Source organism: Octopus sinensis, linkage group LG6 (assembly GCF_006345805.1).
Source record: "Octopus sinensis linkage group LG6, ASM634580v1, whole genome shotgun sequence".
In the NCBI taxonomy this organism is placed as follows: Eukaryota; Metazoa; Mollusca; class Cephalopoda; order Octopoda; family Octopodidae; genus Octopus; species Octopus sinensis.
Genome location: NC_043002.1, coordinates 74,354,634 through 74,379,633, shown reverse-complemented (window position 1 = coordinate 74,379,633; position 25,000 = coordinate 74,354,634). Strand labels below are relative to the sequence as shown.

General features: G+C 37.5%; 1 protein-coding gene across 1 annotated transcript in view; it reads left to right on the top strand.

The window, feature by feature from the left end:
* LOC115213529 (forkhead box protein J1-B-like) overlaps positions 1-25,000 on the top strand; it is a 228,762-nt gene that overhangs the window by 119,059 nt on the left and 84,703 nt on the right. The gene's annotated exons all lie outside the window — the stretch shown is intronic.

The following is a 25,000-nucleotide window of genomic DNA, read 5'->3' as shown; positions in this document are numbered from 1 at the left end:
ATTTTCTTTTTATATGTTTGTTTCCTTTTACACACTATTAAAACAACGGCTAAAAATTTTCTGACGCAGCACCCCCACTAATTTTATCTACTAGCTGCCACTGATAGTAAAAGTGCTTTACATGTGTCATCAAGTACGGTAACTATATTTTAAAGTAGTAAATATTTTTCCTTTGCAACCAGTATTCTTTCGTAATTTTGTATAAGCTCCAAGATATATGATGACAGTTAAATTATAATTGTTGTATGTATGTATGTATGTATGTATGTATGTATGTATGTATGTATGTATGTATGTATGTATGTATGTATGTATGTATGTAGTATAGTATAGTATAGTTTAGTATAGTATAGTATAGTACAGTATAGTATAGTATATTTTCTTACGTTACCCATAGTGACAAAAGTATACTTCCAAGGTTACCTGCCGTATAATAATTTCTTTGGGATTCACATTAAGCTTGCAAGATTATGTGTACTGCCAAGGGACGACACGTCGCAAAGTTTGCAACGGGATTCGAAACTGCGATCGAACAATCTGTTAGGCTTGCGCAACATCGCACTTCTCTAACGCTGCTATCATTACTTAAGCATGAAGCTACACGTTTATGCGAGATTAGTACATGAGATTTTAGTGAGATCCAATGCCTATTCCAATCTGGGAGTTTAATTGGTAAAGCACAAATATGCAATCTGACCATATTGACGATGATGATGATGACGATGACGATGACGATGATGATGATGATGATGATGATGATGATAAGGAGAAGGAGGGGGAGTATACTCTGTACCTGACATTCTATCCATATATTGTATCGTGTTCTATAGTAGATCGAAAAATCCTCGCATTTCGTGGCTGGGTAATTTCCTATCGATGGAATCAAACATCTTGACCTTTATCTTATTATGAACACACATTTACGAAAACAAAAGAAAAAAAACTTAAATGAACAAAATAGATAAACAAAAATGCGAAGAAAGCGAAAACAACCCGCGGAACAACTTTTGAGTAAATGAACAATAGCTATACAACAATCAAATGTTGTACGTGTGAAGGGAGCTATGAAACTGGTACGCTGCCTAGTACGGTACCTCGCCAAACTCTCTATTTTACGAATCAACGAAGGAGCTTTTACACCAGTCGTGGGCTAACTGCGGTCCGCGGGAGTTTCTGAATGGTACACCTAACGAAAAATAGCTTTGAATTTGTTTTTAGTAGTGCGGCCAGCCTGCTGATGAGCTATGTCTCGTAAAATATTGCCCATGCATCTTTTGTTCTGTTATTCAATATGCTAGAAATACAGACCAAATCTCTTTCAGATCATACCCTATCTTCTAAAATAAGGGTACATTGGATGAAGTTGTCTGATATCTTTTATCCCTTATCTTTATTAGAATGCGGCCCTGTTGGGACACTGCATTGAAGAATTTGTTTTAGTCGAATGAATCGACTCCTGTACTTACTTTTTTCAAAACTAATACTTATTCTACCGGACTGTTTTGCGGGACCGCTAAGTTACGGGGACGTAAACACACCAACAGCGGTTATCAAGTGGTGGTGGGGACAAACACTAAGATACACACATACACACATATATATATATATATAATATATATATATATATTATATATATATATATATATATATTTGCGAAGGACCGTTTTTCATGTTATTGCGAAAGTCACAATTATCTTTAAAGAAATTACTAATAAATTTGCAAACCTTTAGACTGACATTTTGTTGTAATTTTAGCAAATAAAATTCATGCTTTCTCTTCATTCACTCCATGGCGGTATTATGATCAATGTTAAGGCGGCGAGCTGACAGAAACGTTAGCACGCCAGACGAAATGCTTGGCAGTATTTCATCTGTCTTCACATTCTGAGTTCAAATGCCACCGGGGTCGACTTTGCCTTTCATGCTTTCGGGGTCGATAAATTAAGTACCAGTGAAACACTGGGGTCGGTGTAGTCGACTATACTCCTTCGCAAAATTTCAGGTGCTTGTGCATTTAGTACAAAGGATATTATGGTCAATGTCAAAGTGGTGAGCAGCAGAATCGTTAGCACGTCGGGCAAAATGCTTAGCGACATATCGTCTGTCTTTACATTCACACGTTCACATTCTGCCGAAGTCGACTTCGCCTTTCATGCTTGCGAGGTTGATGAAATAACTACCAGTTGAGCACTGCGGTCGGTGTAATCGACTTACTCCCTCCCCCGAACTTGCTGGCCTTAAACCAATATTATGGAAAGTCTCGTATTCTCTTTTTTTTCTTTTTTGAAACGTATCTACGACTGTCACAACGATTTATTTTGGGAGAAATTGATAATAAGACAATAGAAATGTTTTTAAATAGATTTTAAAGATAAAGGTATTTAATGAAGGGAAATGGAAGAAAGTTGTTTATAATGAAATTTTGGGATGCACTACAAGCTCCAAGCCTAAACCTAACCCTAAGCCCTAAACTAAACTCTAAACCTTAACTCTAACCCTAACCCTAAACGTAATATGGTTGCAATTGGTTGATATGAGAACATTTACAAATATACGGAGAACATAGTCTGAAGGATAGGATGTTGAAAACTGATAAATTTCATTGGTTAAAATTATCAAAAGTTTCAACCCTTAAAAGCTCTTTTACATGTTTCAGTCATTTGACTGCGGCCATGCTGAAGCACCGCCTTTAGTCGAGCAAATCGACCCCAGGACTTATTCATTGTAAGCCTAGTACTTATTCTATCGATTTCTTTTGCCGAACCACTAAGTTACGGGGACGTAAATACGCCAGCGTCGGTTGTCAAGTGATGTGGGGGGGGGGCAAACCTAGACACACAAAAACACACATATATACATATACATATATACGACGGGCTTCCTTCAGTTTCCGTCTGCCATATCCACTCACAAGGCTTTGGTCGGCCCGATGCTATAGTAGAAGACACTTGCCCAAGGTGCCACGCAGTAGAACTGAACCCGGAACCATGTGGTTGGCAAGCAAGCTACATACCACACAGCCACTCCTGCTCGTAATTTTTTTATTATTTTCTCCAATAATACTATAGGCACAAGATGTGAAGTTGTGTAGGGAACAACTTGTCGATTACTGGTACTTATTTCATGGACCTCCTCAAAGATGAAAGGCAAAGTTAGCCTCGGTAGCTCATTGTAAAACTGGAAGAAATGCTACTAAATGTTTTGTCCGGCACGGTAACGATTTCACCAGCTCGCTGCCCTATAATTCTTTCTACAGTAGGTACAGAACCTGAAATTTTGTGGGAAGTGGGTAATTATGTGTGGACGAATAGAGAGCACAATGGGGTTGGGAGTAGCTAACTTGTTGCTTGTGTTGTCTTCATGGTCTAGATACTTAATTCTCGATAGTTCCAATGCATTAGTAGATATACTACTTGAGAATATACTCGTTGGCAGTAGGAGCACTGTGAAGCTGACGAGTGCTTTGACGGCTGGCCGTATTGTGTGTTCGATATCTCTGTTGTGAACATAAGTTAGAAGGAGAGGAAGTGTTCAATGAAGTCATTCTCACTCAATGAGTTGTGATAGCGTGTTTTGTGTGAGAGTCAACGTGTGTGTGTGTGTGTGATATCAGAAAGATCAGTTTTCTAAAACAGTGGAGTGTTTCGTTCGTTTGCTGTACTTGACTGTTCCTTCGTGTAAAGAAGGACTTGGTTTGCGTACCTGTGACCTGATGCATGATAAAACTCGCCGTAACCGAGTCATTAAGAATGTGATACGTGTAACAACAAAACCCACATAGGCATAACCGTCTCATGGGGTAATATATTCGGGTCATACCGGGCATTTTCGGGAACTCAAGTACATTTCCTTTTCACGCATAGTAATTTATTTTTGAAAAAGTACTATTCAAAATTTGTGTGACTTTGGTCTTGTTGATTTTAATTTTTATTTATTTATTTATCTATTTATTTATTTATTTATTTATGTGTGTTGCGATATTTCTCTATATTCCACGAATTGATGACAACTATTGTACGAGTAATTCCCGAACTCAAGTTAATTCACCTGCAGTAAATGTTTCGTTGTCGTTGACAACCATCGGGTGAGTTAAGAATGTCTTAACACAACCCCGATTACTTTAACGTCGCCTAGATACGAACATATGTACCAGCGTTCAACTCCTTTACAAACTTGCAGATGGATATATTATTAAAAGCCAAGATAAGACCAAGTTGTGTTTGACGTTGCATTAACCTGAAATCAAAGGAATTATGTACTTAAACAATGTATCAACGTGTATTCAGGTCTGAAGTTGCCAGAGCCTGTGTCAGATACTCATACGAACTGATTACAGCCTTTAATGAAGCTTATATTTTTATAGGCGATAGGTGTGAAGGAAGTGACAGGCTCCGAGGAGTAAAGATCGCTGGCGCCGGTTTCCGATAACGAACAGTTCGTATTCCCATAACGAACAGTTCGTATTCCCATAACGATTCATCTTAATGTTATCCCTTCCAAACCTTCCATATATTTGTTCTCTTTTACTCTCTTTTACTTGTTTCAGTCATTTGACTGTAGTCATGCTGGAGCACCGTCTTTAGTCGAGCAAATCGACCCCGGGACTTATTCTTTGTAAGCCTAGTACTTATTCTATCGGTCTCTTTTGCCGAACCCCTAAGTTACAGGGGACGTAAATACGCCAGCATCGGTTGTCAAGCGATGTCGGGGGACAAACACAGACACACAAACATACACACACACACACACACACACCACACACACACACACACACACACACATATATATATATATATATATATATATATATATATATTATATATATATATATATATATATGTATATATATATATACATATATACGACGGGCTTCTTTCAGTTTCCGTCTGCCAAATCCACTCACAAGGCTTTGGTCGGCCCGAGGCTATAGTAGAAAACACTTGCCCAAGGTGCCACGCAGTGGGAATGAACCCTGAACCATGTGATTGGTAAGCAAGCTACTTACCACACAGCCACTCATGCGCCTTGTATTTAAAACATTAAAAAAAAATTTTTTTCGATCATTGGCCTACGGTCATGCTGGGGCACCGCCATGAAGCTTTTATATTCGAACAAATCGCTACTAGTACTAATTTGTTGCTGAAGTCTTGTACTTATACTACTAAGCTACTGGCATGTAAACAGATATAACTGGTTATCAAGAGGTGGTGGTGGTGGAACAAACACAGACACAAAGACATTCACACACTCACACTCACGCACACGCACACGCACACACACACACACACCACACACACACACACACACTGTGGTAAGAAGGTTGCTATAGGCGCAGGCGTGGCTGTGTGGTAAAAAGCTTGCTTCACAACTACATGGCTCCGGGTTCAGTCCCGCTGCGCGACACCTTGGGCAAGTGTCTTCTACTATAGCCTCAAAGCCCTGTGAGTGGATCTGGTACGCGAAAACTGAAAGAAGCCTGTCGTATACATACATGTATGTATGTATGTATGTATGTATGTATGTATGTATGATGTATGTATGTATGTATGTATGTATGTACGTATGTATATATATGTTTATGATTGTGTGTTTGTGTTTGTGCTTCCAACCATCGCTTGACAACCGATATTGATATGCTTACGTCCCCGTAACTTAGCGGTTTGGCAGAATGAACCGATAGAATAAGCACCAGGCTTACAAAGAATAAGTCGATGTCTTCGACTAAAAGGCGGCGCTTCAATATGGCCACAGTCAAATGACTGAAGCAAGTAAAAGAATATATAATATATATATATATATATATTATATATATATATATATATATATATATATATATATATAATATATATATATATATATATATATATATGCATATATATGCATATATATGTGCGTGTGCATATATATACACATACACCCAATGAGTTTCCATACAGTTTCCGATGCTATAGTAGACACTCGCCCAAAATGCCGAGCAGTGGTATTGAACCTGATACCATGAGGTTACAAAGCGGGCTTCTTAACCACGCCGGAATCTTGTTTAGACACATTAAATAATTTCTCCCATTATTCCGCAAAAGTAAATAAACAAAGAGACAGACAGAAATATTGTCGGTTGTTACGTATTAAACATAATTAATGTTTCGCTTTGTTAAATAATTAATTGTCTTTTACATACAGAATATAGTATTAACCTGTTCTACTAACTAGCGTGTTACTCTGCGGTGCTTAAATGACAAACAGCTGCCGGCTTGTTAATAAACAAGACATACACCTCTGCACCGCACCCCATACACATACATACATACATACATACATACATACATACATACATACATACATACATACATACATACATACAAACATGTGTGTGCGTAGAGGACGGTCTGTTCTCTTTTGTGTCTTAAATTAGAATTCATAAATGTTTAATATGATCTATATTTGTAATCTCCACGCACAAGCACAAATATGCCCTCAAAAACGGGTGGGCAACGCACACCCACCCCGCCCACCGAAATAGATGTATATGTATTTTACTTTTGAATGTAAATGAATCTAGATGTTACCCTGGTGCTTCGAATAGCGACTGATATGTTTTCCACTTCAAAAATTATGTGTCTTTGTGTGTGTGTGTGTGTGTGTGTGTATTATACATACACCCAAGCATATATATATATATATATATATATATATATATATATATATTATATATATATATATATATATATATATAGGGAGAATTCGCAAAAAAAAAACAAGACGAAGACAGGTGGTGTAGGCAACAAACAGATGTATTAGTATAACGCTCGGGGGAAGTGAAAAAGTCTTTAACGTTTCGAGCCTACGCTCTTCCACAGAAAGGAACACAGAAAGAAACAAGGAGAGAAAATAAAGAATGTGTAGTGGCTAGCGATCTATCATGGCGAAAGCCGGACATATATACACATATGTATATTTTATATATATATATATATATAAATATATATATATACACATACTTACATACATACATACATACATACATACACACACACAACTGAACACTTATAGAATTTAAATATATGAGTCAAAGGGGAAGGAGACAAAAATATGGCTTCCAATTAGAATAATCTCCATTGGTCAGTTTCGTTGCCGCTGATATGTTAATGGCAGCAGTTGTTCTAGCTTGGTCTTTTACATGATAGAGCGAACATCTACCACGCGCAGATGCTGGCTGGTCTGTGACAGCAGATGGATATGTTTTTCTGCTGGTTTTGTTCCATGTGGCAAGATGAACAGTCGAGCTGGCAGAAACGTTAACACGCCGGGCGAAATGCTTAGCGGTATTTCGTCTGCCGCTACGTTCTGAGTTCAAATTCCGCCGAGGTCGACTTTGCCTTTCATCCTTTCGGGGTCGATTAAATAAGTACCAGTTACGCACTGGGGTCGATATAATCGACTTAATCCGTTTGTCTGTCCTTGTTTGTCCCCTCTGTATTTAGCCCCTTGCGTGTAGTAAAGAAATATATATAATTAAAGGCGGCGAGCTGGCAGAAACGTTAGCGCGCCGGGCGAAATGCCTAGCGGTATTTCGTCTGCCGCTACGTTCTGAGTTCAAATTCCACCGAGGTCGACTTTGCCTTTCATCCTTTCGGGGTCGATTAAATAAGTACTAGTTACGCACTGGGGTCGATGTAATCGACTTAATCCGTTTGTCTGTCCTTGTTTGTCTCCTCTGTGTTTAGCTCCTTGTGGGCAATAAAGAAATAAGATGAACAGTCTAGTAGTGTTAGGCTACTTAGTATTTTGGGTAACTCATTTTGTCACTCTTTGCAATGACAGGTAGTACTAGTGCTTGATGCAAGGGCAATAATAACAGCACAATGAGAAAGTAGTTGTCCATCATGCTATTATTGCCTTTGCATTTGCATGTGGAGTTTCGAGGGGTGTAAGTGAACAATGGTTTGAAGTAACAGGACGTTTGTTTGTATGCATCGAAGTGATTGGTTGGTTTTTCTGTTGGTGAACACAGCGAGCTTTGGCAATATTTGCTGCGTCTCCTTGATCCCATTCATCTGGAGACTCCGGGATCAAAGAAATGATGCCCTCATCACATCGAATGTATGTATGTGTGTATGTATGTATGTATGTATGTATGTATGTATGTATGTATGTATGTATGTATGTTTGTATTACATATATACATAAAATTGCTGGCCTTGTACCAAAATTAGAAAGAATATTATTTGGGTTGTCGTTGTTGTTAAGTGAAAGTCTGTCTCAAGCCTCCAGACAGATTAGGCTGGAGCTTACATCGGTTTCTACGGTGTTTGACTGACAAGACTCTCTTCTGAACGGGAGTCAGTCCGTGGCAAGGTCAAACACCCACCGCACGTCATCTGTTGATGGTTCTTCTGTTCTGCCGAATTGACTGAAGCAGTGTGAAATAGAGTGCCTTGCTTTGCTTAATAACACAATGCGCTACCCAGTCCGAAATGCACTCACGAGTCATTGTTCGATCCGAGATTATAGTAGAAGACACTTGCCCAAGGTGACATGTAGCGGGACGGAACCCGAAAGCACTTGGTTAAAGACTTTGAGTTGATTTCATGCTATTTCTTGAATTAGTATTTCTCTGACGTTGCAAAAATTTTTTAAAAAAACCGAAAACGAAAACAAAAAATGGTAAGAAAAGAAAAAAAAAGAAACTTTGGTGGGAAAATGATTTTTTAAAAATGTATTTAGAACTACGTATTGCCTGGAACCACTTGTTTAGAAAGGATTCTTAAAAATCTTACTGTTAATGTATTATTATTATTATTATTATTATTATTATTATTATTATTATTATTATTATTATTGAGTGAGCGAGCAGAGCATGCCATCAAAGTGACACTGGGGTAAAATATACGAAGCCCAGTATACCCATCATGACTACCCGTCTGATAAGGGTACACCAGGCACATGCATCACAACCATATGTGCGCGATATGGTGATCTCATATCAAGATAAACAGCACATGACCTTGCAGGTGGAGCCCAGTTAGAATTTTCTTCAGATCGAGTAACCCATCCTGCTCAAATGGTCCCTGAATAAGGGTTGTTTAAGGACGTTGAACGAAACACCCATGTTTCCAGAGGTGAATTATTCAAACCCCAAAGAATCCTTCTCAACACATGGCTATGATGCTCCCCCACTACTTCTGCTCGTGATCAGAGATGCACATATCATCAGCCACTAAGGGACATGCTCAACTGGTTAAGGTCAAACAACTGACAAGCAAATCTGTGGTATTGAGCAGAATATTTGCTGTAGCCCATCTTTTATACCAAGACAAAACAATGTACATGATAACACTTCCAATCAGTTAAGATCAGAAGCCATGAGAGCCACTGCCTGGTACTGCATCTGGGTATTATTATTATTATTATTATTATTATTAATGCGGCAAGCTGACAGAATCGTTGGCACGCCGACAAAATTCTTAGCGACATTTCGTCCCGCTTTACGTTCTGAGTTCAAGTTCTGTCGGAGCCGACTCTACCTTTCATCCTTTTGGGGTCGATAAAAAGATACCACTTCAGTACTGAGGTCAATGTAATCGACTTACCGTCTCCCCCAAAATTTCAGGCCTTGTGCCTATAACAGAAACGACCTTTTTTTTTTAAGGTGGCGAGCTGGCAAAATGGTTTAGCAAGCTGGGCAGAATGCTTGGTGACATTTCGTCCGTCTTTACGTTATGAGTTAAAATTCTGCTGAGGTCGACTTTGCCTCTCATCCTTTCGGGATCGATAAAATAAGTACCAGTCGATGTAATCGACTTAGCCCTTCCCCCAAATCTGCTGGCTTTGTACCAAAATTTGAAACTATTGTTATTGTTGTTGTTGTTATTTCCATTAGCATCTTCTTTCAATTCTGTTTCTATTTCTTACCGAGTGTCTTCCTGACACCTAGGGTAGAGAAATGCACTGTATACATTGGTAGGCCATTAAAGCAAACACATCAGATTGTTCATTTACAGAGTAATGTGATAGAGAAAAAGAGGAAGACAGAGAGTAAAAGGAAAAATTATCATTATTATTATTATTACCTCCGCCTTAGCGAAGGCGGAGGTATTGTTTTCAGTCGTGTTTGTTTGTTTGTCCGTGGACAAGATATCTCAAGAACTACTAGATGAAATCGAATGAAACTTTCAGGAGTGTTTGGCCTCGTGACTGGCACGAACTGAAGGGATCGATCTTTGGGGATCGATCCGGTACCGGACAAGGATCAAGGATTCTGGATTATTTTTCCGGTTTTCTTAACTTAACTTTTGAGAGAGGTCGGGTTCATTTTTAGTATTCTTGTTTGTGAGAGCAGTCGAGTTTATTTCAGATATTCTCATTTTAAAGACCATCTCCGGCTAATCGTTGAGAGTACGTTGGTGTTGCTTTGGCGGAGGTTTGTTCTCTCTGAGTACTCTTGTTGTTGTTGTTGTTGTTGTTGTTGAGCCCTAGACCTTGGTCGGTTTTCCAGTTTCCTAAGTGATCGACCTGATAACGTTCCCTCTGAACGGAACGCCTGTCCATTGCAGGCTTCAAGGCCAGCAATTTTGAAGGTGGGGGGACACAAGTCGATTACACTGAACCCATTACTTGACTAGTACTTTATTTTATCGACCCCGAAGGGATGATAGGCAAAGTTGACCAGCAGGATTTGAGGTCAGAATGTAAAAAGAGCCGGAAGAAATGCCGCAAAGCGTTTTATCCGACGTGCCAACGATTCTGCCATTTCGCCGTCTTAGTATTAATCGTTGAATTAATTTTCTTTTCGACGTTGTTTTAATCTGAATCTTTTTAAGAAATCCACCAACACCTTGCAAATAATCTTTCTGTTCCCTCTAAGTTCCCATAACTGTGATCTGATATGTTTCACTATCTCTCCGGTCTATGCTAATTTGTTTCTTTTGTGGTATACTTAAAAGTAAAATAAAACGATTCGAGTTAAAAGGTAGGGTGTGTGTGTGATTTATAGCTTCTGTGTTCACATCGTGTCCTGAATAATTAAAGCCAAGAGACTTGGTTATTTATTTTTTTTGTGCGAGATTTCATTGTTTTATTTATTTGTTTGTTTATGTATTTACTTATTTAAATATTTCAATTGTTGACGTGTTTTTAAGTTTGGGATTATTTTAAAAGTCTATAAAGATTCATGTTGTGAGGTATGTTTATTGCCACTGACTAAAACGAAAGCAATTTAAAATATTTATTATAATTCCTTACCTGATATTTTCATAGCAAGACTATACAGTACACCTGGATGTCTATGGCTTTTTATCACCAGTAGATAGTTTTGTTTATTCCAGGTAGTAAGGTTTGGTATTTATAATGCATCTTAGCTATTGTACTCTAACATACAATAGCATAGATAAATAATTAGTTATCTATCGAGAATAATTATCTTAACTAAATAAACCAGACCTCATACCGTGATAGCCTACTTAACTAATTCTTTCAGATATAGGTACAAGGCCTGAAATTTTGTTGGGAGGGTGCTAGACGATTACATTGACCACAGTGCTCAACTGGTACTTATTTCAAATCGGTAGAATTTGAACTCAGAACGTAAAGAGCCGGAAGAAATGCAGTTAAGCATTTTATGTATTGAGTGCTAACAATTCTGCGAACTCACCACCTTTATGTTTAACTTAATAATTCTTTCTAGTTTTGGCACAAGGCTTGGAATCTTGGGGAAGGGGCTTGTCGATTGCATCGACCCCAGTGCTCGGCTGGTACTTATTTTATCAACCCCGAAAGATGAAAATGCAAAGTCAACCGTGGCGGAATTTGAACTCAAAACGTAAAGGACAAAATGCTAAATATTTTGCCCGCTCGTCGTCGTATATTTAACTAAATAACAGCAGGATGAAGTAAATGTACTAAATGGTCTAAGAGATGGAATTTGTTTCGTTTGTACGAGGTCAGATGAAAAAGTACCGGGAATGTTGCTATGGTAACAGAACTTAAGTACGCAGAGTAAAGCCACTTGAACTCTGTCGCGCATGCACCCTAAGTTCTCACTCACTTCCGTAGTTTATGGCATTGCTTTGAAGTAAAGTATGTTGAGTGTGGTCGTCTAAAAAAGATCTGGTTTTAGCTGCGCAGGATCTCCGTGATTGTGTCGAGGTAGACGAAATCTTTTTGGAAATGATCATATCAGATGATGGATCGTGGGTCTGTGGTTATGACCCCAAAAGCAAAATAAAAATCAAATCACACTGAAAAAGAACAAGATTTCAAAACACCGAGGAAATCGAAGAGAATGCTCGCTATCCCAAAATAGGAGTTTCAGGAATGCTTTCGTCAATGAAAACGATACTGGACAAAGCGTGTAACTTCGAAGGAGATTAAATTCCGAATTGATACGTGTTGTAGCACCAGTCCCGATAATTTTTGATCAGGCCTCGTATTTTCAGTACTTACGACTGATTTCAGTGCAGAATTTTCTTACAGTGCTCATAGTTTCTATAACGTTTCTCCTTAATTTTCATAACTGATAGAATTTGGTAGAACGTCTTAGAAATATCAAGTATATTATGGCTTACTGTTTCACTTAGGTAACTAATAAACATGGTGTTGTTTAGCCTCAGATGGTCTCTTATCGAGCAAACCTATGATCAAAGGCATTCCAGTTATGACCATTCCGTCTTTTTTATGGTTATACAGGAATACACGCTCTTACGTTTCTCTCTTTGGTTAAGATGTTGGTGTATGATTTGAGGGAAATTTGGTTGCTATTACTTGCAGATCGAGCGACTGTGTGAGCCTCCCTCGTTGCGTCAATGTATGTACAGGGTGTTTCATAAAAATAGGACACGTTTTAAATGCAAATAACTAGGACTCGCAGAGGCGAAAGTGTATTAGACATAACCGAGGTTAGAATATCACTTCTTTTAGATTGTTATCACCCCCGAGAGATTTCCAGGCTCTCCTTGTCATGGCCACCATAGTACTGTACAACACGTCCGCTGAGACCTTGTGAATTACAAATATAATGCATGCTATAGTTATAAAACACTCTATATAATAAGTAACTACATGGCGATACAAACTTGTGTCAGACCAGGCTGGGAGTAAGAGACTCATGAGGGCTTTTATGTTGGGGTTCAGCTGTAACATAGCTGGGAGGAACTGGGGGATCTACCTCGGGCTACGCTTTTATGGTAGCAGCACTTTTGGGTCAACTGTATAAGCCTATAGGGGCTTATGCCCCCGGGGTGTGCAAACTCAAGGGCTGCGCTAGTTACGCCACTGGGTTCAGTGTATTATCTAAAGAGTATGCACACATACATAACGTCATAATTTTAATTTTCTTAATGATATCGTTTATCTAAGTGTCATTTGCGGAGGTGCAATGACCCGGTGGTTAGGGTAGCGGACTCGCGGTCGGAGGATCGCGGTTTCGATTCCCAGACCGGGCGTTGTGTGTGTTTATTGAGCGAAAACACCTAAAAGCTCCATGAGGCTCCAGCAGGGGTAGTGGCGACCCCTGTTGTACTCTTTCGCCCCAACTTTCTCTCACTCTTTCTTCCTGTTTCTTGAGTAACGCTGCGATGGACTGAAACGCCACAGAAACCTGGAAACAGGGCCCATGAGCCTGGCTAGGCTTGAAAAGGGCGCATAAAAAAAGTGTCATTTACATGCACACTATGTGTTTTGGCTTTAGGGAAATGCTTCTAGACAAATGACTTATTTTTTCTATATATTTATATTTTTCCTTTCGTAATTAAAAAAAAAAACATGAAGAAAACTGATCAGTCACGGCCCTTAGAACTTTTATAAACCGTTTAACATGTTGTTCAAGATTCTTGCAGCCGGTTTCTTTAAAAAAAGTTATTCACTTTTGGTAAATACAGGAAATATTTACTTAGTATGTTGTGTTTGTCCTAAAAATTCTGGGTTGAGCCATGTATCACGTCAATTTACCGAAACTTTGCAATTTAATATTAAGTTCATTCAGATGCAATGTAAAATTCTACTGAGGCAAGCAACATCATTTAACTGACGAAAACACGGCTCCATGCTTTTCATACCTAAAAATAATATAATTTCACTTAAAAAGGTAACACACCCTACTGTACACTGTTTTAAATTTGGAAATCATTTGAAACTGATTCAACTCCATTTAAAAGCAAATTAAATTCTTGTTTAGGTGAAACCCTTTCGGCTATCAATTTGACTTCGTCATAACTTTCATTTCACCTTTGAAATCTTTAAAGCCTAACTCATTCTTAGGCTTTGTAATAGCGTCCTTATTATGAAAGTCATCAAATGGAAGTGGTTTCCATTTCACAAAAGCTTCTGTAATAAACCCACCAATACTAAAACTTGCAGCTTATTCAACAGAAAGATCTTGCCAAAAAATTAAATTAATCAATCTATAGGATGAAATAAAAAGGTGACCAACAGTCTAAGTTCGGCCTAGATTTGCGGTACTTCTGACAAATCTGTCTCTCACAAAACAATACAGTCACTTTTGTCTTTTCCTGGCGTGTTTTGAGGCAACTTCTTAATATCTCATAAATAGAATCTCCATGAACATATCGTGCAATGATAGCTAAGTCATCAAATAAAAACATTGGACAAGAGTTTGTTTATTTTTTAAAATTAATTAATCATCACTTAGTAATTTTCTACGATCAACAATGCTCGGTGAAATACTAAAATTTGCAGTTTACTCAATGGAAAGATCTTGCCGAAAATTTTAATAAGTTTTCTGATTAGACGCGTTTCCATTTTAGCTGTTGCAATATATATTCTTTGCGGTTTTCAACAGTTTTTTTCTATGATACTTAGTGCCAAATGTCTTTTTACATTCTAAGTTCTATTCACAGCCTTAAAATACTTACAAATAAACTTTAACTTCATGTAAATTATAAGGACAAGAAACATAGGAAGTTTAAAAAAAGATCCTGATTTAGTAAAGTTTCTATTTTATTCTCTATTCGTTATTTTTAGGACTTCTTTGCTAAGGTTGTAAGCTGGCAGAATCGTTAGGGAGAGAGAGACAAAAACGCTTTGTGGGTTTTTTACCGGCTCTTTACACACTGAGTTCAAATTTCACTAAAGCCAATTTTTGCTTCCATCTTTTTGGGGTCAATAAAATAAGTACCAGTTGAACACGAACACCGCGGTTGATATAATCGACTAGTCCTCGCCCCTAAAACTGCTGGACTTGTACCAAATTGTTTTTAAGGCGTCTGATTTAATCGGACATCACTGGAGTTTCTATTCTTAAAACCAACTTCATGTAATTAAGATCCGAACTCCAAACGGTTTACTATAATAATCGATACCTTCTTATCGATCTTCTTGCCGTTATTCCCAGTATACCACGAATAGCTAAAACTCACGACATGTATTGACACTAGAGGAGGGTTTAACATGTAACCCAAGTTACAGCACATAGTTTATAGAATGACACGAATTACTAACTTAAACAGACTGACAATTTATTTCCATGATTAGCTGATTGATTATATAGAAAAAAAATCAAGCTTTACTTCGGTGACAGCGCAGATAAATGACGCATATAAGAGAGACGTGAGTTTAAAGAGCAAGAACATTTTTCTACTCAACAATAATGTCTACGTGTACAAAGAACTTTTAGTTTCTTTTGCACGTTTGCGGTGAAGAGAACGGGTAGTTAATATTCCTAGATTTTATTACCTTCGGACGACTAATTAATTTCTCGGCTCAACCCTGAACTAAGGAGTTTAAGTGGATGAGCAATCAGTTCTGTGCTCTTATATCTATCTAGCGAATCGATTGACCACCGAGGGCTGTGGGTGGGTTGGGTCCATATAAATTTTGTCAAAATTTAACTGCAATAAACTGGTTATACTTCTATAATACATAAAGTATTTGAACAATTTTTTTTATATAGATCCTAATGATATCTAATCATAGAAATATAACAGGATAGGATTTTCTAACAGCGAATGGCTAGGATGGTGCACCTGAGTAAAATAGGAATCAAAGGGGTCCATAGGTAAAAATGGTTGAGAAAGACTGACCTAAAGCAAACAGTGCTTCTCAAAGTGGGGCGCACGCCCTACTGGAGTGGTGTGGGCTATTTCAGAATGGAGTATCATTAACAAGTGGATTATCTTGCCATAAAATTTTGATTAAAACTTTGTTGAAATATACGTATATAGGCGTGGCTGTGTGGTGAGAAGTTTGCTTCTAAACCATATGGTTTCGGGTTCAGACCCACTGCGTAGCACCTTGGGTAAGTGTCTTCTACAATAGCCTCGGGCCGACCAAAGCGCTTGAGTGGATTTGGTAGACGGAAACTGAAAGAAGCCTGTCATATAAATACATACATACACGCACGCACACACACATACACACACACGTATATGTATGTATATATATACTTTGTGTGTGTCTTTGTGTCTGTGTTTGTCGCCCCCCCCCGCCATCGCTTGACAGCCGATGTTGGTGTGTTTACGTCCCCATAACTTCGCGGTTCGGCAAAAGACGCCGTTAGAATAAGTACTAGACTTACAAAGAATAAGTTCTGGAGCCGATTTGTTCGACTAAAACCCCTTAAGGCAGTGATCCAGCATGGCTGGAATAAAAGATTAAAAGAGTGTATATGTATATATATATATATATATATATATATATATAACGGGAAGCTTTATGAAAATAAACAAAAGACGAAGGCAGGTGGAAGACAAACGAACAATTGTATTATATATATATATATATATATATATATATAAGATGTTAGAACTTATACATATACTTCAGAATAAAGCGTTAGTCGAGTACAAAGCGTAATATGAAATCAAATAATTGGCTAAGGAACAGGAAATTAATGCAATGAATTTCATTGGCTTACAGCTGTTTCTGCTATGAGATACACGCTAGATACTAACTCTGTTTATGATGAGGCGCACTTCTTTTTATTAATGAAAGTGGGGTGTGGGACAAAAAAAAGTGAGAAGCACTAACCTAGAAGTTTATTTTGCTAACTGTTGAAGGTGATGGGGCTGTTATTGTTGTTCGTCGTGTTTAATCACTTGTCAGCCCTGATCGAGGAAACATATGATCAAAAGCATTCCGGCTATGACCATCCCATCTTATTTTTAGATGTATTACATTTACAATCACATTATCCAATGTATCTTTTCCTTTTTGAGACACTACTATATGATTTTGAGGGAAATTTGGCAGCTATTTTTAGCAATTCAAGTGACCACATAGAGACTTCTTATTTAGTGAACGCATAAAAGCTTTACTGCTTTTGACTCGGGAGATTTGGCTGCTATTTCTAATATTGTATTGTCTGCTAGCAAGCTTTTGCATCCCTCTTCGAATGACACTTTTACAATCGAATAAAGACGCATTATGGCGGATTAATATCTGCCTAAATTGAAAACAAAGCAGATCATAAAACAACCCCTCGTTCATTGTGTGAAATCCTTTAGTACACGCTTGAAGAGTGAAGCCATATTCCCCCTAAATATAATCTTAACAGACCGTGAAACTTTCTAATGCTTAAACTAATTTACCGTGAAATTGCTTTGACGAACTCAGTTGAGCTTACTTCTATCACAGCTTTATGACTGGCTTAGTGATGATAGTTAACTAGAAAAAGCTTATGAATATATATATATATATATATATATATATATATATATATAGCTGGCATAGAGAATAATGTATTTTATTTTTCTTCGTAAGCAAATTGTTTGCATGGCATATAATCGAAAGATTGTTTTCTATCGGCAATTTAGAAAAGAAAATGGCCAAGAAATTGTAAAATGATAGAGAGCCGAATGAGAATGGATGTTTCATGATATCTGGCTTTGTTCTTCGCATTTCTCGGTTCAGTATTCTGTTACTGTGTGTTTATTTTTGATGCTGAACGCGTGGTCGTCAGGGAATAAAGTTAAGATCATAACAAACTTGGTTTGTAACAAATTCTCGAGTGTAATAGTTTCTGTTCACTTGTTCTTGCTAATGCCTTTGCGAAAACTACTATTGTGAAATTTTATGTACGTCTTTCAGACTTTGATTTGAACCCATGCAGGGGAATTGATGGCATACAACAACGAAAGAGCGCCGGAGATCTTGAATATCGAAAACCCTATCTTCTCTTTCTTTAAAAGTATGTTTTCAAAAAGGGATTGAAATGTCTCGGATTCGGATATCTTTCAGCAAAATGGAGTATTTCATGTTTAAAAGTAATTCGTTCGAAACTGGCTGAATCAAAAGCAGTAAACTCAGACGGACGCACACGCACGCACGCACGCACGTGCGCGCGCACACACACACACACACACACACACACACACACACACACACACACACACACACACACACATTTACATATATAGTTATATGCATATAAGGCGGCGAGCTGGCAGAAACCTTAGCGCGCCGGGCGAAATGCGTAGCCGTATTTCGTCTGCCGTTACGTTCTGAGTTCAAATTCCGCCGAGGTCGACTTTGCCTTTCATCCTTTCGGGGTCGATAAATTAAGTACCAGTTACGCATTGGGGTCGATATAATCGACTTAATCCGTTTGTCTGTCCTTGTTTGCCCTTTCTGTATTTAGCCCCTTGTGGGTAGTAAAAAAACAACAACATATAGTTATCTCTCTATATATAAAAACTAAGAATGTCTGTCTGTCTGTCTGTGTGTTTCCCTAAAACTTGAGAATTACACAACCAATATCATTCAAATTTACACATGCCTTACTTAAGGTTCGGGGAGTATCATCGGCAAAAAAATCTTAACTTTTTGCCTAGGGCGACCCCACGGCAATATCATATCTTCTCCACTATTTCAGTATTACATGTTAAAAGTGAAACAAAAACATCTCTCTATTGTAATGCAGACACTTTCACTTTAATACTGAAACTATTAAAGTGAAAGTATTATATAACAGGGATGGACCATTAACAGTGGTCATCCATTTTGCTAGAAGAAGATCCGCTATGGTCTTATATGCTACACCACTGGTTTTCAATTCATATTAATCAAAATAATATTCAGTTTTTCACCCTTATTATGTGTGTGTGTATTAGCAATTCGTATAAAATTGCATCAATGACTTAAACTTGAATAAGTGGTTTCACATAAATGGGGATAAATTAAAAAGCTTTGTTGTTATTATTATTACTGTTTGACTATTGTAATCACGTTTGTTGGTTCCTCGTAAGGGAAACGTTGTTGTGTTGCATTTGTTAAATAATTGTAAACCGTAACCCTCCCCCTTTCGGAGAAGGGGCTTTGGTTATTGTTTAAAAATTGAATTGTGTCCCAGTTTGGGGAAATTGACAATATTTTCACCGTCTTTACGGAAGCATTTTTGTTAAAATACCTTCGATAGAAGAAAGTCCAAAAATGAATTTCGCTGCAGCAGCCGTACACTTCTATACAAGGACAAGATGTTGAATAAAATCATGATTAACTTATTCTCCTATATTTTTTTTACCCAAAGTCAGGAACTTTTCAGCGTGCCCTCGTATATATATATATATATATATATATATATATAGCAAGGAAAAATTGTAAAAAGGCAGAATGCTAAATTGAAAGAAAATTTTAATGAAAATGGGTGTACGGAAAAATTTTTTTGAAAAATTGATAAAATATATATATATATTAATTCAAACCGGTTTTCGTCATAATGTGACTTTTCAAGAATTGTAAAGAAAAAAATTTTTTTTTTAATTTGAGGAGGGGGAAAAAAGAAAATTACATTGTTTTTTGCAAAAAAATAATAATAAATATATACAAAAATTAAAAAATAGGTACTCCGATACATTGTAAAGACTTTGTGTATCTTGAGTTTAATGATTGTTCACGAAAAAATTACCTTGAAGTATTGAGATCCAATGGGATTAAATCCATGTGTTGTTTAATTTAATTAAGGGTGTCTCTTAATGGCAAAACAGGAAGTAGTAGTAGTCCAGTTCCTGTGTTGTGAATAAGGGGAGACAACTCTATGGGTTTTAAGCTCTTCAATTTGTGTTTGTCAATTTTTTGTAATAAAGGGTGTTAATAAACCTTAAATTCTAAAATTATCATTTTAGCCTCATTTGCATTATCTTTTTTATATAATTGTTTGCTAACTTAACATTCAGATTTTAACACTTTATTTATATTGTTTTCTAATTATATAAATTTGCATAAACTAATTTATAATTACATTTCAGATTGTTATGTCATATATAATAAAAATAATAATAATAATAACAACAATAATAATAATGATATTTAAAGAATATAAGTTTTAGCTTGAAGTGATGATTGCATAGTATCCTTATATATTTGTGTTAGTCCATCCATGAAGAATGAGGTAGAAAAAAGAAGTATGATCAACGAGGAGTTTGCATATTAAGATGCGTTTTGAATTTTTCAATAAAGAGATTCTCCTTGTTAATTCTCTCCTGTGTGGTGATTCCGTCTTTAAATTGGTAGAAGGGGAATATGTAGAATTTGGGATTTTTGTCTTTAGCGCATGAGTCTATGTGGTCACTCAGTGGGATTTGCCGGTATTCCGGGAGATTTATTTGTTTTTTATGCACCGCTACTCTTTTACGTAACGGGAGGCTCGTTTGTCCAACATAATTATGTTGGCAACCAGCGCATGTGAGAACGTAGATAAGATTCTCGGAGGAACAGGAGAAGTTGGTCTTGATTTTAAACTTCGTTCCTTGTTTGAAGATAAATTCAGAGCCTTCAAGTAGGAAGGGGCAGGTGCCACAGTTTGGGCGTGCACATTTTTTAACTGCTGGGGGTGGATGTGGTGTGTGAAGTTTGGCATTTATCAAGATTTTTTTTAAAGGTTTGTGTTGCCTTTTACATTTGAGGATTTTGTGTGTATTTATAATGTTTTTCATTTTTGGGTCTGTTGACAGTAGACTGAGGTTTTGTATGATTGTGGTGTATGCTTCGATATTTTTGGGGTTGTGGGTGGAAATGTATGGAAGTATTTTGGAGTTGTGTGTGGTGTTGGGTTGGGTGGTTTTCAGTGTAATGTTGTCTAGTTCTTTGGCGCGTTTTATTCCATACTCTACAAGGGTGGAGGGATATTGGCGTTGTAATAGTGTTTTTTTGAGGTCTTGAAGGCGTATTTCTCGAGTTTTTGGATCCGAGACAATGGTGCATACCCTTTTAGCTAAGTTGAAAGGGATATTTGTCTTGGTGTGTTTTGGGTGGCATGAACTAAAGAGGAGGTATTGTTGTGAGTCTGTAGGTTTGTGGTAGATGTCTGTTATGATTTGGTTCTTAGGTGTTTTTATAATTAGGAGATCAAGGAAAGGGAGATGATGTTTGCTTAATTCCATAGTGAATTGGATGTTGAGATGTATATTGTTCAGTATGGTTTTGGATTCCAGAAGTTTTTCATAAGGTTCTTTCCATATGATGAAACAATCATCCAAATACCTTTTCCAGTTTTCCATTAGGTAGGTGTGGAAAACATGTCCAAATTTCTGGCGTGATATCTCATAGAGTGATAGTTCGAAGAAACCCATTATGAGGTTCGCAAGGACTGGTGCAGCCTTGGTACCCATCGCAATACCACATTTTTGACGGTAGTGTGTGTTGTCGAAGAGGAAATAATTGTTTGTCAGAATGAACTTGAGTGATTCCGTAATAAAGGTCTTGTGAATGCGGTCAGGGAATGTCTCTGGGTGTTTTTCTAGCCGAAATCAATTGCCTCAATACCATATTTATGTGGGATGTTGATGTAGAGGTTGATGACATCAAAGGATACCAGGAGCGCCTCCTCGTTAACTGTTTTCGGGAGGTGTTTGAGCATGTCCAGATCATCCCTAATGAAACTTTTGATGTGGGTAAGGAAAGGTTTCAAAAGGATGTCTAGGAAATTACTCAGGCGGTGTGTTTCACAGGAGGTGCCAGCCACGATGGGTCTTAGTTTTAGGTCCTCCGGTGCTTTGATGTTGATGTGGATGTCAGAGGAGAGTTTGCAGGCTTCGGTGATGTATTTGTTTTTATGGATTTTAGGAAGGCCATAAAAACGGCTAGGCTTGCATTTGAAATTGGTGATATAATCCCTTTCTTCTTCTGTGAGTCCCTGACCGTGTTGGAGTATGAGTGTGGTGAGGTTTTTGATTGTTTTTTGTTGTTTATAGTTGTTAATAACCTCATAGAAAGTGTTGTTGTTTAGCATGGAAAGCACTAGGTGTTTATAAAACTCCATGTCCATAAGGACCACAGCGCTCCCTTTGTCGGCTTCTTTGATGGTAAGGTTTTTATCCAGTTGTAGGTCACGTAGGTTTTTCCATTCTTCCCTACTGAAATTGGATTTTACCTTGGTTTTGCCTGGGGTAAAGGGGAGACTCTGGGTGTGTTTGCAAAAAAATCGTCCAGTGCTTTATTTCTAAGGAAGAGAATTTTTCCATACACCCATTTTCATTAAAATTTTCTTTCAATTTAGCATTCTGCCTTTTTACAATTTTTCCTTGCTTATCATTTCTCCACGTGCGGTCAATACAACCCCACCATTTCTTGATATATATATATATTTTCCCTTTCCTTTATTTTAAATCTATAGTCTTAATTATACAACCCCACCATTTCTTGATATATATATATATTTTCCCTTTCCTTTATTTTAAATCTATAGTCTTAATTATTTGTCCTGTATAATTTTCCGTTATCCTAATTATCGTTATCCTTTGTTATCATCCTGATATTGTTCATCGTTTCATTAATGCACCATATCTTGGTAGCATCCCTCTATAAACTTATTTAATACTTGGATAGCGGAGTTAACAATATTGTTACTAAAGTGCCGAAAGTGTAAGGATCTTCATACAATAGCTAGAAGTGGACCTCTCTGTCGGAGTTCGTGTTTTTCCATGTCCTACTTCTTTGCTATGTTTTCTGTTGTTGTTCTCTGTTGTTAGTTTCTATTCTATTATTACTTTTTCTGTGTGTGTGTGTGTATATGTGTGTATGAATATAGTTACATGTGTATTTGTCCGCGTGCGTCTGTGTGTGTGTGTGTGTGTGTGTGTGTGTTGTGTGTGTGTGTGTGTGTGTGTGTGCATATGAGACCTCAATTCTTTTATAGGTTGTGCAGTTGAGAAGCTTGCTTCCCAACCATATGATCTTGGGTTCAGTCCCACTGCGCGTCAACTTAGGCAAGTTACTTCTACTAGAGTCCTGGGTCGACTAATGCCTTGTGAGTGGATTTGATAGACGGAAACTGAAGGAAGCCCATCGAATATGTATGCGTGTGTGTGTGTGTGTGTATGTGTGCGTGCGTGTGTGTGTGTTCTTCCTCCACCAACGCTTGACAACCGGTATTAGTTTGTTTACGTCCTCGTAACTGAGTGGTTTTGGCAAAAGACACCGATCAAATAATATCAGGGTTTAAAATAAGTACTGAGGTCGATTTGTATGGCTGCAGTCCAGTGACTGAAACAAGTCAAAGATAGACAAAAAAAAATGTTTTATGCACGGATATGTGCGTGTCACATGTGCTTGTATGAACGTACATATACATATATATATGTGTGTGCTTGTATTCATGTGTGCGCGCGCGTATGTGTGTGAATAATAACAAGACATAACTTGAATAACAGCTGAAGAGCAACCAATTATTCATTAATTATTGATGTCAAAATATCATTACATTTTCTTGCATCTGCTAACGGTTTACAGTTTACGTTGCTGTAGACAAGGACACGTGTCCTGTATGCCAATACATTGTTGGAACGTCATCGGAAAATTCACTTTCGAGTTGTTAATATTGTTGTTTTTGTTGTTGTATAACTTCAGTTTAGTCCCGAGTAGCTTTTCTCAGCTCGATCAGAAGTGTTCCCGTCATGTCAATCCCGTCTTTGTTTTGTGGGCATTGTGGGATCTTTCAAAATTCTTTCCAATCACCTGGATGATTTTCGAATTTTTATCAGCAATCAAAACTGCATTGATGATGACGAAAATCACTTTCTTTTTTTCTTTGTAGAAATTACAACTCTTTAGTAAGGTTTTCTTACTGCATTCCATGATGACAATCCAGCTTGATTCCTTTGCTTTTCCACTATCCTTCTCCATGTAGTTTTTGGTCTACTATCGTTTCTCTTCCCCTCAGGTTGCCAAGTCAAGGAAATCATGCAATGATGATTAGCTTCCTTTCACAATACATATCCAATCGAATTCCATCGTTTCCTTTTTCTTGGCTTATCCTGGGGACTTGGGTTATTTTGTTGAGTTCATCCATCGATATGATGTTTGGCTACCCTATCTGCGTTATTTTCTTTATGCCTTTGTACTGAATAAAACTCTGGTTTCTCTCATCACTATTGTTCATTTTCCAAGTTTCACATCCATAAAGAAATACAGGTCTTACCAGCGTTTTGTAGAGTTTGATTTTTGTATCCCTTCCAAACTGTTTTGATCACCATACTTTGTCCAATTTGATAAAAGCACTTCTGGTTCTATTGATTCTGCTTATCATATCTTTCCCTCCACCACCTTCTTTATTGACAATTGCACCTAGATAGATGAATCCATCCACGTCTTCAATGTCCTTTTTATCTATTTGAATAGAGTCAGTCTTCTTGTTGTTCAATCGCAAGGTCTTAGTCTTCTCATTGATCTTTAATCCCATTCTCTTTGTAAGACTTGACATTTTGTTGGCTTTCTGTTGCATCTGCGATTGGCTGGAAGACAGTAAAGAAATATCGTCAGCATAGTCCAGGTCTTCATGGCATGACATTATTTGCCATCTTATCCCAATTAAGATGGCAAATGTTATTCACGGTGGTCTTCTTCATCACCCAGCCTATGACGAGTAGAAACAAGAATCCAGACATAACACAGCCTTGTTTTATGCCTGTCTTTACTTGGAACCATTCTGTCATTTCACCATCGTCCAGTACTGCACATTCACCATCTTAGTACGTTAATTTAACTAGTTTGATAATTTTGCTTGGTATGCCATACTGCCTCATGATCTCCCATAAACTGTCTCTACGAACAGAAT